The sequence below is a fragment of the Culex quinquefasciatus genome, chromosome 2, assembly GCF_015732765.1.
Source record: "Culex quinquefasciatus strain JHB chromosome 2, VPISU_Cqui_1.0_pri_paternal, whole genome shotgun sequence".
NCBI lineage: Eukaryota > Metazoa > Arthropoda > Insecta > Diptera > Culicidae > Culex > Culex quinquefasciatus.
This window is the reverse complement of record NC_051862.1, coordinates 21,515,906-21,530,278: the sequence shown is the minus strand read 5'-3', so window position 1 is coordinate 21,530,278 and position 14,373 is coordinate 21,515,906. Positions and strand designations below refer to the sequence as shown.

Below are 14,373 nucleotides of genomic sequence, written 5' to 3'. Positions count from 1 at the left end.
CAAAATTTGAAAAATCTGGCAAAGTATCGATTAAAAATCTGGAAAAATCTGGAAAAATCTGGTAGACGAAAATTTTACAATTGTGAATGGCGAACGGGAGGGCAGGATATGAACTGATTTAAAAGTTTGTAGTAATCAAATCAGAATTCTGGTTTAACTGATATTATGACCACAAAAATGTTGAATTTACATTGTCTTATTGAAAAACTTATTCTATTTTTATTTGATTTTCAATTAAATACGATCATTTTAATCAAAAAAGTTGTATAAGATGGGCATAAAGTGAAAAATCTGGCAAAATCTGTCAATATCTGGAACAGAGAAGGGTAAATCTTTATTCTGGCTGAAACTTGAAAAATCTGGCATTCCCAGATTTATCTGGCAACCAGGCAACCTTGCCTACAACTTTGCCGAAGACATCAAATCGATCGAAAAATTCCTTCAAAAGATACTGATTTTTGAATTTTCACACATCATTTTTGTATGAACAGCTGCCAAATTTGTATGGAAAATTATATGGACAAAATGGTGATAAAAAAAAATACAAAAAATAAAATAAAAAAAAGATCGATTTCGTAGAGAACTGCTTTACAGCGTTCGTGTCATAAAGTCATATTTTAAAGTGTGATAAATAAGCATAAGCATAAGCATAAGCATAGGTGCCCACCCGCAGTTGCTACTCCGTTATTGACCAGGACCTCCAGAAGTTACATCCACGAGCCGTGGAAGATGAGTGGGTGCTATCTTTCCTCGCTTCGCAACTTCTCAAAGGCCCCTATCATGCTGATCAATACCGGCGCCGGCCACGACCAGTGGTAGGGTCACGGGGAAGTGGATGGGAATGTTAGTCCGATACTTGAGTGATAGAGACCGCCCAATCGACTGCATCTCCGACAAAGTATCACATGATTTTTGAGGGGGTTAGTAGATGGGTATGAGGTCAGGATTCACGAGTGGCAGTGATGTGACCATGAGCATTTTGTTTATCGGTTGAAAATTTTAAATCTTAGGCAGCCGGCTGCGGAAAGATAGATAATTGATCATTTAAAAAGTTTTTTTTTATCGAACGCGTGCCAGCCGAGCGGTAGTGCTATGGGCTGGACTTATCAGTATATTTTTACTATTTTCAATTTAGATAACGCGAGCAAATTTCAAATCTCTTCGCAGCACACAATACACGACAAAAATGCGAAACAAAAAGCACACACAAAAAAAAATCACTTTTCACTCGGAATATTTTTTACGACCACGCGCTCCCTTTGTCAATTATGCACTTATATTTTAAAGTGTGATAAATTAGCTTTAAAAAATAATAAAAAAAAAAACTATTTTTTTTAAATAAAATTATATGGACAAGTTTACCAAGCTAAGAAAATGATAGTTTTAACCCATTAAAAACGTAAAAAATCTTACAGATAGAACAAGTTTTTAAAAAATCCTGTTTTGCATCATAAAAAATTGATTTTAAAATTAATTATTTTCAGTATATTCTACTCAACTATACAGTTAAAAAATGTGTGAATATCGATGTTATGATTTTGGATGGTTAAATAATACTTCTTTTATGATGTAATTTTACCTCATTTTATACTGAAAAAGTGACATTACATGAGAAAAGCGTTAAAATTACACATTTTCAAAGGTATAATTACACATTTTTTCTGACATAAAAAATGTAACCCTTCTCAGATGTAATATTGCCATGATTTTTTTTAACTTTGTACACAGCAAAAAAAATCCGATGGTACAATCGTATGCAAAAGCACGCACATCCCCTTTGTGAAAAAAAATATTTAATACTACACACTGCTTGTACAATTTTTGTAAACACAAAAAAAATGCAGCTGACGGGATTCAAACCCAGCACCAACAATAAGGACTGGCGCCTTAGCCTGCTCGGCTATCAATCCGATGAAGAATGGAAATGATAAACGCATACACTCCAGGCTTGATTATCCGAAGCCTTGATTATCCGAAGTTTAGATCATCCGAAGGCTTGTATGGGACTTTGGATAATCGAATCACGAAGAATAAAAAAAAATCGTATTCATAAAAATGTAAAAAAAACCACACAGTAAAAAACATGGTAATATTACAGAGAGTTGTGCTATGTGTAATTGCTCCTTTTTTAGTATAAATTGATGTCAAATTACATTTAAAAAGATTCTTTTAATTTCCAAACCTTCATAAATCTTGTTTCAGTTTTGGAAGGATTTGAATAATCAAATACATTGTAGAAAATAATTTTAAAACAGAAAAATTGCAACCGTTTATCATAACTATTTGTAAAACTTGAAATCAAATTTTGAACAAATATTTAGAATGATTCGTAACGCAATTAGTACGCATGTGTCGTTAAATGCTCAAACACAAACACAGATGCAAAACCAACTGCCATTAAAATTACTGAGGTGCCCTCTCATCAGCAGTGGGGGGGAACCCGCCACCAATCTCTCACTATCACACACGGTTCTGGTCAACTAAGCTACCACAGTTAACCTTGAAGCATGCTTTTCCGCAGGTTCCGCAGCAGGTCCCGGTTATGCGGGTTCTAATCTGCCTGCAACACACATGGCGGCTTAGTAGTTTGGTGTACCGTTTGCGAAAGTTTTCTGAAGCTTCCCACCCGTTTCGCTGGGACTAACTTTACCTGTAATTGTATTGTAATGTCTCTTTAAAATTTTAAGAGCAAAATAGTCAATTTATGTAGCTTCATAAAATGTTAATATTTCTTTCATAAAAAAAATATGTCAATAATTTAAAGTGCAAGGTATCCCTACTCCACAATCCCCGCTAGGAATAGTGGGTCAACCGCAATTTAGTGTGTGCCAGGACATGAAGATATGCTCAGCTCGAAGCGATTTCTCCCGAAACGGGGCTAATGTTTATTGTGTTGCATCATCCATAGAACCATGGAACCAGCCAGCATCCAAAACCGGGGGCGGGATGAAATCGATTTTTTTTTGCTAGGTAGGACAAACTTTCTCTGGTTTTTTGCTTCTTCTTCTTTTTTTGCGCTAGTCCTGGATATTGTGAATAAATAACTCTGTGGCGTCGAGCAAAAATAGTACCTTGAGAGGAAATTGGAGATTTTTGTTCGTCTTGGAGGGAAAGAAAGAAGAAAACTCCAAATAATCGATGTAATTTGAGCTTTTTCATGGGAGAGAGTTGTGAAAGCTCCTTAAAGTGAGATGTAGTTTTAAAAAGTTTTCAAAACTAAAGATAAATTTTACTGTGACGCAAATTCAAACCTAACCTCAACCTCATTAGCGGAACGATATTTTAAAATAGAACTATTTCTGCGCATACATCTATCATTCGGAATGTCCTTGACTCATGAATATATCCTGCTGATCCGCACAGCATCGGCATTCGCCCCCACAAAATTGGCGGGGGTTGGCACGCCTGTGGCAAACGGCAACCGACACACACAATAAATGAATCCCAAAATAGGCATCACATCCCATCCCAACTTTTACAACATCCAGAACAACAACGTCCCAACAGGACGACGACGAGGTTTGGCTTTTACACTGTTTCATTTAATCGGAACCGCCTCTTTGAATTGCAATTTTACTTGGAATATTAAATTCAGCGTTTAGTGACGTCATTTGGATTAAAGTTGATCAACAATTGCTTAAAAACATCGTTTTACGAAAAATATAACGTACCTAGTAAAAAAAACCAAGGTAATATTAGGTACATTCCCATATAAGTACATCTTTTATGTCAGAAAAATATGTGATTTTCCATTTAAAAATTGGAAATTTTTGACTTTGGTCTAATTTTCATCTAATGAGCAGTTCTCTACGAAATCGATCTTTTTTTTATAGAAATTTTAATTTTAGTATTTTTTAATCCGACTGAAACTTTTTTGGTGCCTTCGGTATGCCCAAAGAAACCATTTTGCATCATTAGTTTGTCCATATAATTTTCCATACAAATTTGGCAGCTGTCCATACAAAAACGATGTATGAAAATTCAAAAATCTGTATCTTTTGAAGGAATTTTTTGATCGATTTGGGGTCTTTGGCAAAGTTGTAGGAATGGATACAGACTACACACGGATACCCCGAGCAGACGGAAATAACTTGAGAATAAATTTTTTTGATATTAGAAAATAATAGGCCAAAAACATTTTATGTTATTTATAACAAGAATTGTTATTCGTCGTTATTATTTTTTTTGTTATTGGAATGTTATTGTAATAACAGACTAATAACATTTTCAGTTATTCTTCGAACAAAACTTTGTTATTATTTTTTGTTATTTTAACAACTAATCCGATCATCCCAATAACAGTTGGAGGTATTCTTCCATAACAAAAAATGTTATTCCAAAGTTGTGTTGGCTCTCAACCAATATCAGACCAATAACAAATTTTGATATGATAACATAAACTGTTATTAAAGCCTTATGAAAAAAATGGATTTTGTAAGAATATTCCATAACAGTTTTTGTTATTTTAACAGTATTTGTTATTGAAAAGGCATGAATTTAGTTATTACCGTCTGTTCGGGACACGGTTAAAATTTTTTTGGTGATTTTTGTCACTAAAACTTGATTTGCAAATAATTCATATTTTTATTTTTTTGATATGTTTTAGAGGACATCGAATGCCAACTTTCCAAAAATTTCCAGGTTGTGCTAAAAATCTTTGAGCGAGTTATGAATTTTTGAATCAATACTAATTTTTTCAAAAAATCGAAAAATTGGTCGCAAAAATTTTTCAACTTTTGATAAAGTGCACCGTTTTCAAATTATGGCCAGTTTTAGGTAACTTTTTTGAAAATAGTCGCACTTTTTCATTAGATCCATGTAATTTCACACCTTCCAAATTTACACAGTTTTTACTTTGTATTCAATTATTATTTTTCAATTCTTCAGTAAAAACACATGTTATTATGACATCATAAGCGGTGTAAATTTACATAGTTACATGTGTAATTCTGCCTTTACAACATTCATTAAAGCTAGATTACATTTAAAAAATGTTCACCTTAAAATTTCTCAATTTCCCTTTTACTGTGTAAATTATTAATATTTTAACCTTAGGCCGGCTGTGAAGTTATGGAATAGTTGAAAATAAAAATGAATTGTCACAATCTGTTGAATTTTTTTTAATAAAATTTTTCATTACCAGCTCGAAAATTTGCCACAATAAAATTTACAAAAAGTTAAGAATAAGCGTAATTTTTAATTCACAAGGGGAATAACTCTTTTCAAACCCCTCCTTTTTTGTAAATTTTGATGAAAAAAAGCTTTATATAATTTTTGGCTTATTTTTCAATGGTTTGATAGTCATGCTAGACTACCAACTTAAAGTTAATTGCCATCACAAAAACCACTGTTTTTCAGGAGCTCAATCAATCGTCAATCGTCTTTTCAATTCCGCCGACATTGTCAAGGATCGATAGTAAGGAAAAGGCCACTTTGAGCCTAATATTAGGTGTCCATTTCAATCATGATTGAGGTCCTCTTGCTGGGGCTTCTTTTCGCCTTTGTGACAACCTCAAATGGCTATCGACTCAGCTCAGCAGCTTTCAGTACACCTTCGCCACCCATTTCATTCACCGGCTGGAGAGAATGATATTTTTATCGTTGTTAGATTTGGTCGTAAATAAACAAGCCAATACGTGCAAAAAAAAAAAAAGTTTTTGAATTTTTTTAATTGTAAAAAGACAATTTAAAATTAAAAAAAATATTTTTTGAAATTTTAATCAAACTAAAATTGTTATTTTCCGTGCACCACCCACCCTATCATAGAAGATTTATTTCCGTTTTTTTCTAGAATCAAGTGGGTGGTTATTTTGCTGCTTACGTAGGAGAAAAAATGTCCTGCCTTCCTTCCTTAGTCTCGCGGTGTGACACAAAGTCCGGTATCAGCAAAATTCCAGACGAAAACGGGTCGTTAACGATTTTTGATGGTCCGCTGTTGTGTCGCCCACCCCGGGCAGACGGTAATAACATAATTCATGCCTTTTCAATAACAAATACTGTTAAAATAACAGAAATTGTTATGGAATCTTCTTGAAAAATCCATTTTTGCATAAGGGTATAATAACAGTTTATGTTATTATAACAAAATTTGTTATTGGTCTGATATTGGTTGAAATCCAAAACAACTTTGGAATAACATTTCTTGTTATGGAAGAATATCTCAAAATGTTATTGGGATGATCGGATTAGTTGTTAAAATAACAAAAAATAATAACAAAGATTTGTTCGAAGAATAACTAAAAATGTTATGAGTCTGTTATTACAATAACAATCCAATAACAAAAAATTCATAGCGATGAATAACAAATCTTGTTATTAATAACATATAATGTTATTGGCCTAGTATTTTCAAATAACAAAAAATGTTGTTCCCAGGTTATTTCCGTCTGCTCGGGACTCAGTTTTGGGCTGGATCGACTTCATTGAAGAGTGACGCGTAAATTTTTTGGCGAGACAAAGTTTTGGGGCTGTTTGTTAATGATTCGTTTGCGGTATATTTTACGATGGTGAATCGGGTACTAATTTTTGATTTTTCTTTTCTTGTTTTTATCTTTGCAGGCAATCCAGGTAATATACTTTGATTATGCAGAGAATTAAGTATTTTTTCATCAAATGCGGATAGAGGTAATAACATTAAACATGAACAATTATCTCAAAAATCAGCAAACCCCTGAAAAATATATTATTATTTTTTTTTTGCTAGGATGAAGTTATGTGAGTACTTTCTCTATAACCAAAGAGACCGTTTTGCATCATCGGTTCGAATTTATGACGAAAGATCGAAAGACATCACGTCGAATGGACAAACGGTCGAACGTGGACAAAAGGTTGAAAGGACAATATGTCAAAAGTAACAAAAAGAACTATTTCTTTGTTGTTTTGAGAAAATTTGCATTCCCTCAAATATAGTCCGACATAAAAGTGCAACATAAAAACATCTAATTTTTATCACACTTTTTCATACAATTCGTATAATTGCTGAGCAATTCTCTGAGATTTTGGTCATTCGATTTTTTTGTATTTTTGAATCCGACTGAAACTTTTTTGGTGCCTTCGATATGCCCAAATAAACCATTTTGTATCATTAGTTTGTCCATATAGTTTTCCATACAAATTTGGCAGCCGTCCATACAAAAATGATGTATGAAAATTAAAAAATCTGTATCTTTTGAAGGAATTTTTTGATCGATTTGGTGTCTTGGGCAAAGGTGTAGGTATCGAAAAGGACTGCACTGAAAAAAATGATACACGGTAAAACATTTTTTGAAGGTTTTTTATTTAACTTTTTGGCACTTAAACTTGATTTGCAAAAAAATATAAAATGTCATTCTTTTTTTTTTTTGATTGGATGGCATTTTGGATGTTTATAATGACAAAAATGGCTTATTTATTTGATATGTTTGTAGAAGCTCGTTCGTGGCCTAGACTATGGTCTGAAGAAATAAAAATCAGTTAAAATTTCAAATTCATCATTTGGGCGAAAGTCCCAAAAACCGGTTTTTATCTTTTTGGTGTATATTCCTCACAATGAAGTGATCAAATGTAACTTTTGAACCAAATTTTCAATCTTGATAAAAATTCTAGAGGGTGTCTGCTAAGAAAAAGTTATTTTTTATATATTTTAAAAGATTTTGAACTTTAAAATTTTGACCTCATTCCAAAGGCGAGTATTAACCATAAGTTGAAATATCATACCAAATTCAAATTTTTTGGACGAAACTTTGTCCTTGCATTCTCTACGTTAAAAGAAGTTATTTGGATCATTTTTCATACAGCTAAAAACTATTTTATTTGACATCTTCAATCTCCAAGGCTTGATCTAAAACTTATAAAAATATTCTTATTGGAAAAAAGCAGTTTATTTTTTTTTACTTTAAAAATCGAACCAATAGTTGTGTGTTATTGTTTTTATGTGAGTTAGATGACACTGCGAAAAATGATTTTTTTCATAAGATTTAAATATTAAAATTTTTATCTCGGCAATCAGCTGTCCAATCAACAATTTAAAAAAAAGTTGTAGGAAAATTTTCTCAGCATTCGGAAATACTTTTCCGTCATGAAGCAGTTAAATTGCAAAAAGCTTGCTTTGCAAAAAGCTGAAATTGCTTATAACTTGAAAATGGTGCACTTTATGAAAAAATGTGATGAGTAATTTTCGATGCCAAATTAGGTTTTGCGCCTAGAAATGTTTTTTTTTTCAAATTTTGTTTGAATATATTTTAGAATTTTTCTAATAAATATTTTTTTCTTTCCCAGATTTTGCAACAGCATAAACCCTAGCGCAAAAAACGCCTTTTTTAAGTCCCCTAAAATACATAATATTTTTTTAAAAATAAATACATATTTTGGGAATAATAGAAAGTCATATTTAAAAAAAAAAAACAGATTTTTTTTTCGTGTATCTATTTTTTTTCTGAAAAGTCCTTATATAACCTGAAACTTTGCCGAACACACCAAATCGATCAGGAAGTCTCTTCTCAAGATACAGATTTTCAAATATTCACATGTTTTTTTTGTATGACTAGCACTCAAAATTGTGCGAAAAAACTGATGAAGGAAATAAGCTTCATTTGACATTAAAAATGCATGTGAATTTTTTTTTTCATTAAAATAAAAAAAAAAACACAAAGAAAAGTCAATTTGCAACAACAAAGAGAACTCTTTAAGTTTATTTTACCTTGCATGGTGTTTTTCAATAGGGTATGAGCAATTCTCTAGGTGGGTCTCGTGGCGCGGGGGTAGCGGCTTCGGCTGCCGATCCCGATGATGCTATGAGACGCGGGTTCGATTCCCGCCTTATCCACTGAGCTTCTATCGGATGGTGAAGTAAAACGTCGGTCCCGGTTTCTCCTGTCTCGTCAGAGGCGCTGGAGCAGAAATCCCACGTTAGAGGAAGGCCATGCCCCGGGGGGCGTAGTGCCAATAGTTTCGTTTTCGAGCAATTCTCTACGAAATCGGTCTTTTTTCTTCAATTTTAATTTTTGTATTTTTTAATCCGGCTGAAACTTTTTTGGTGCCTTCGGTATGCCCAAAGAAGCCATTTTGCATCATTAGTTTGTCCATATAATTTTCCATACAAATTCGGCAGCTGTCCATACAAAAATGATGTATGAAAATTCAAAAATCTGTATCTTTTGAAGGAATTTTTGATCGATTTGGTGTCTTCGGCAAAGTTGTAGGTATGGATACGGACTACACTGGAAAAAATAATACACGGTAAAAAAAATTTGGTGATTTTTTATTTAACTTTTTGTCACTAAAACTTGATTTACAAAAAAACACTTTTTTAATTTTTTTTATTTTTTGATATGTTTTAGAGGACATAAAATGCCAACTTTTCAGAAATTTCCAGGTTGTGCAAAAATCACTGACCGAGTTATGAATTTTTAATCAATACTGATTTTTCAAAAATCGAAATTTTGGTCGTAAAATTTTCAACTTCATTTTTCGATGTAAAATCAAATTTGCAATCAAAAGTACTTTACTAAAATTTTGATAAAGTGCACCGTTTTCAAGTTATAGCCATATTTAAGTGACTTTTTGAAAATAGTCGCAGTTTTCATTTTTAAAATTAGTGCACATGTTTGCCCAGTTTTGAAAAAATATTTTGAAAAGCTGAGAAAATTCTCTATATTTTGCTTATTCGGACTATGTTGATACGACCTTTAGTTGCTGAGATATTGCAATGCAAAGGTTTAAAAACAGGAAAATTGATGTTTTCTAAGTTTCACCCAAACAACCCACCATTTTCTATCGTCAATATCTCAGCAACTAATGGTCCGATTTTCAATGTTAATATATGAAACAATTGTGAAATTTTCCGATCTTTTCGAAAAAATATTTTTGGAATTTTCAAATCAAGACAAACATTTTAAAAGGGCGTAATATTGAATGTTTGGCCTTTGTGAAATGTTAGTCTTGATTTGAAAATTCCAAAATATTTTTTCGAAGAGATCGGAAAATTTCACAAATGTTTCATATATTAACATTGAAAATCGGACCATTAGTTGCTGAGATATTGACGATAGAAAATGGTGGGTTGTTTGGGTGAAACTTAGAAAACATCAATTTTCCTGTTTTTAAACCTTTGCATTGCAATATCTCAGCAACTAAAGGTCGTATCAACAAAGTCCAAATAAGCAAAATATAGAGAATTTTCTCAGCTTTTCAAAATATTTTTTCAAAACTGGGCAAACATGTGCACTAATTTAAAAATGAAAACTGCGACTATTTTCAAAAAGTCACTTAAATATGGCTATAACTTGAAAACGGTGCACTTTATCAAAATTTCAGTAAAGTACTTTTGATTGCAAATTTGATTTTACATCGAAAAATGAAGTTGAAAATTTTACGACAAAATTTCGATTTTTGAAAAATCAGTATTGATTAAAAATTCATAACTCGGTCAGTGATTTTTGCACAACCTGAAATTTCTGAAAAGTTGGCATTTTATGCCTTCTAAAACATATCAAAAAATAAAAAAAATTAAAAATAGTGTTTTTTTGTAAATCAAGTTTTAGTGATAAAAAGTTAAATAAAAAAATCACCAAATTTTTTTTACCGTGTATTATTTTTTTCCAGTGTAGTCCGTATCCATACCTACAACTTTGCCGAAGACACCAAATCGATCAAAAAATTCCTTCAAAAGATACCAGCCCTCTGTCACTGCCGCCATGTTTATGAAACCAAAATATTCGATGACGAACATCAAGAAAACAAAGAAGAAAACGAAGGTGTCTACTGTCAGATTTTGAAAAATAAACAAAGTGCACAGACGTTTCTTAAAAAATGTACTTTTTCTCATGTAACACTTGCTGCATGTCCAGGACTCTTTAAAGAATGTTCCAACCGAGTCGATTCCAAGAAATTTTTGTTCCCAAGTCCCAGATTTTCCCGGTTGATTCGGATTTTTCCTCTAAATTGGTTAAAACTACTCCTGCTTCTCCGGTTGCTCATCCCGCCATCCGATTCAAGAGCTCCTTCGACTCCGGCCTCATACACACACATTATATGCCCGGAAATTTGCCCAAAATAAAAAGGCCACTCGCGTGAATTTTATAATAAATTTACACCAAATATTATTTTTGGTTAACCTCTTTCGTGTTCGCCATTTCCCTATTTTGATGTAAACAATCAGAAAACACCAATACTAATTCAACCAAAGCTTTGTTGATGGTGGGCTCTTCACACATACTTATGCACATTCTCTATCCGATGCTTTGTTTATGGTGGGCTCTTCACACATACTAATGCGTGGGCTCTTCGAGGTTTTGGTGACTGTCAAACGTTCTAGACATTTACAGTGGTGCCAGGGGGCTGAAAGATACAGATTTTTGAATTTTCATACATCATTTTTGTATGGACAGCTGCCGAATTTGTATGGAAAATTATATGGACAAACTAATGATGCAAAATGGCTTCTTTGGGCATACCGAAGGCACCAAAAAAGTTTCAGTCGGATTAAAAAATACAAAAAAAATCGAATGACCGAAATCCTAGAGAACTGCTCGTATATGATTTTTTTTCATATTCAGTCCAGATTTGATTATCCGAAGGCCTAGGAAAAACAATCACTTTATACAAATGTTTTTTGTTATCCTATTTATAAGAGTCCAGTTTTAGTATGACCCTGAAGTGATTTGTTTTAAAATCTAAGATGGCAGCTTAAACGGCGGCGATGAAATTTAAATAAAATGTTTTTTTTTGTATATCAGGAGGCAAGTGTATCATGAAACCTTTCTATAAAAATTCGTTACAATAGGGAAATAGCCAAAATAGTTCGACTATCAATAACTCCAACATAATAACCCAAATATAGAACCATTCACCTCCCGTCCAACAATACATTTTCAATCGCCCACACAAATTCGCATTAGTTAAGTGTCATTTAACTATAGCATTACCGTTTCCCATAACCGTTTCCATTGAATGCCTCTCCCACATGCCACGATTGGTTAACTTCCAACGCGGTGCCACAAACGGTGCCCACCACCAGATAACCTAATTACGACAGTGCCTGACCATCGCTCGTCATCCCTGTGTGTGGAGGATGGAATGTCCTTTTTCTGCCTCGACGAAACAACTTTTCCTCCAGCTGGTTCGGGCCATATAAGACGGTGTTGTCACCCTTTGCACGTCACGTGAAACGGACAATAAAAGCTCACCCTGCTGACATCAGCGGCTTTCGCTTTAGGGTGGTTCATTTCCATTGAAATTTTTGTTTAGCGTTAAAAATAATAATGTTTGGAAAAGAAAACAATTAAATTTTAATTAACAAAAAGTTAAAAGTACCACCCTAACAGCATACATTCAACCTTTCATAAGACACATTTTCCCACACACACACCACCACCACCAACCATCGTGATGGATGACCGTAAGCTAGAAGGAGCTTTCCCACTCTCCCCCTCTCTTTACGAAAGCGAGGGTGGGAGGAAAATCCACTTTTCCCTCGGGCACAACCCTCCGAGGCACGATGACGGTGTGTACCGCGCGAGTGTAGTAAAAATGGAGTCCTTTTTCGAGCAACTTTGCGTGTGGGTGGACGGCAAACACGAGGACTAGAAAGAGTGGGGGAAAAAGTTGAATGAAAAAAGCTTGGGGAATTCTGAAGGGGGGGAAGGAGGACGTTCTGAAGAGTGTGCGGGCGTTGCTCGATATGTATGATGGGTAGGAATTTCTTGAAGAAGTTGGCAAATAAAGGTGATTATTAGGGTGGCAATTATTTTATTAAGACAAATTCAAGAGAATTATCAATTTAATTTTATTGCTAATATTTATATTTTTAATCAAATTTACTTTAAAAAATCCAAATCATGAAAAGTTGGAAATGCCAATGTCACCCTATTACGATCAAGAGTTCCAGAATAGAAAACGTCTTGTAGAGGCAAAAAAAATCAGCCAGCCGGTGTAAAGTTGCCCACACGAAGCTGCCTTGGGCTTCTTGGAAGTCATGAATGAAATAAATTGGCACGAGTGTGTGGGCGTCGAAAAGGAACTCACCAATCGCTCTCGGTAAGGACTCTTTACGGAGCAGGGAAGAAATTTGGTTATTTCGAGCGTTATGCAACTCGGGAGCAATTTACAGTTCGTCCTGAGGTGACCTTATTTGAACGTTAAGGTGGTTGGTTGCTAAAAAATTTCTATTGCAGAAAAAAAAACTTTAAAATATAACATTTTATTTTAATGTTTCTCCTTCACCTTACTCTTAAAGCCCGTTGAAGTCAATTATTATTAAAATCAATCTTATTATTTTATTCTCTTGAAGAAAAAGTAAACATTTTGTGTATCAAAATAAACAAAAAAAAATACAAAGTTCAGAATATTTTTAGAAAAAACCTTACAAAATAGGTAACAACACCCTACACAGTGACATTATCTTATCATTTCATTCATATCCAAACTCTTTTCACTGGAAAAGCATCAAACCAAATCCAACTCCATACCAGCTGGCTACCACTTAGGGTATTGAATTTTTCAAGCTAACATCAAATTGTGTGTACAGTACAGGCAGACAGCAACGGTACACCTGGGAACCCCTCCCAAACTGTGTCATTCCTGGTGGATAGACCCCAGACTGTCTAGAGTGAAAAAAATAAAATTCAGAGGCAAATTCGGCAGCACCGTTAAGGGATGCTGCTGCTGTTACCAAGGCAAAATCGATTCGGTCTGGTCGAGCCAGCAGCGCAGAGCTTTGGGGCGTCTGAATGTCTCACGGAAAGTCTGCCGCTTTTTTTTTATGATAATATTGTGCCAAGCTGCTGCTGGTGTGAGTGAAAATGTGTGTTGCTAAATTTTTGCGCATTAATGTTTATCGCAAGGAGGAAAATCTTACGTTGACTTTCTAGGTCGGAAGCAAGTTACAGTGACTAGTGAATTTAACTTTTTATGAAGATTGAGATTATCAGTTCCAAATAATTGATTGTAAAATATTTGACCCTCTTCTGTTATTTTTTTTCAAGCTATGCATTTTTCTCTCATTTTGTAGTAGAGCGTCCAATTTCCCGGGGTTACAAAATTCCCGGGAAACGGGAAATTTTCAACAAATTTCCCGGGAAATCCCGGGAATTCCCGGGAAATTTGAAATTTAACGAAAATTATTCTAATCCTGTTTCTGATTAATCTTTTGCAAAGAAATTGTATAGAACAGCAACTTTAATGGTCAAAATGAGTGTGAGGATCAATTAATGGCTTGACTGCTTGTTAAAAATCATGCAACTTTGAGAAAATATATAAACTTTCTAATTATTAAATCTTTCAAATCGTTCCAAATGATAGAAAATATTATTAGTATTTTTGTTGAGAAGGATTTATTTAAATCAAAGTGTTTGGATAGTGAAAATCTATGCTCCACAACCATAAAATTGCTTTTAA

General features: G+C 33.7%; 1 protein-coding gene across 8 annotated transcripts in view; it reads left to right on the top strand.

Annotated features, from left to right (window-relative positions):
- Window positions 1-14,373, top strand: part of LOC6045890 (endophilin-A) — a 142,850-nt gene that overhangs the window by 36,502 nt on the left and 91,975 nt on the right. For 7 of the 8 annotated variants that reach the window (XM_038251669.1, XM_038251668.1, XM_038251667.1 and 4 more), the window contains exon 2: window positions 6,559-6,567. The exons of the other annotated variant lie outside the window; for it this stretch is intronic. The gene's annotated coding sequence lies outside the window, so the exon portion shown is untranslated. The remainder of the gene's footprint in view (window positions 1-6,558; window positions 6,568-14,373) is intronic. 8 annotated transcript variants of the gene reach the window in all.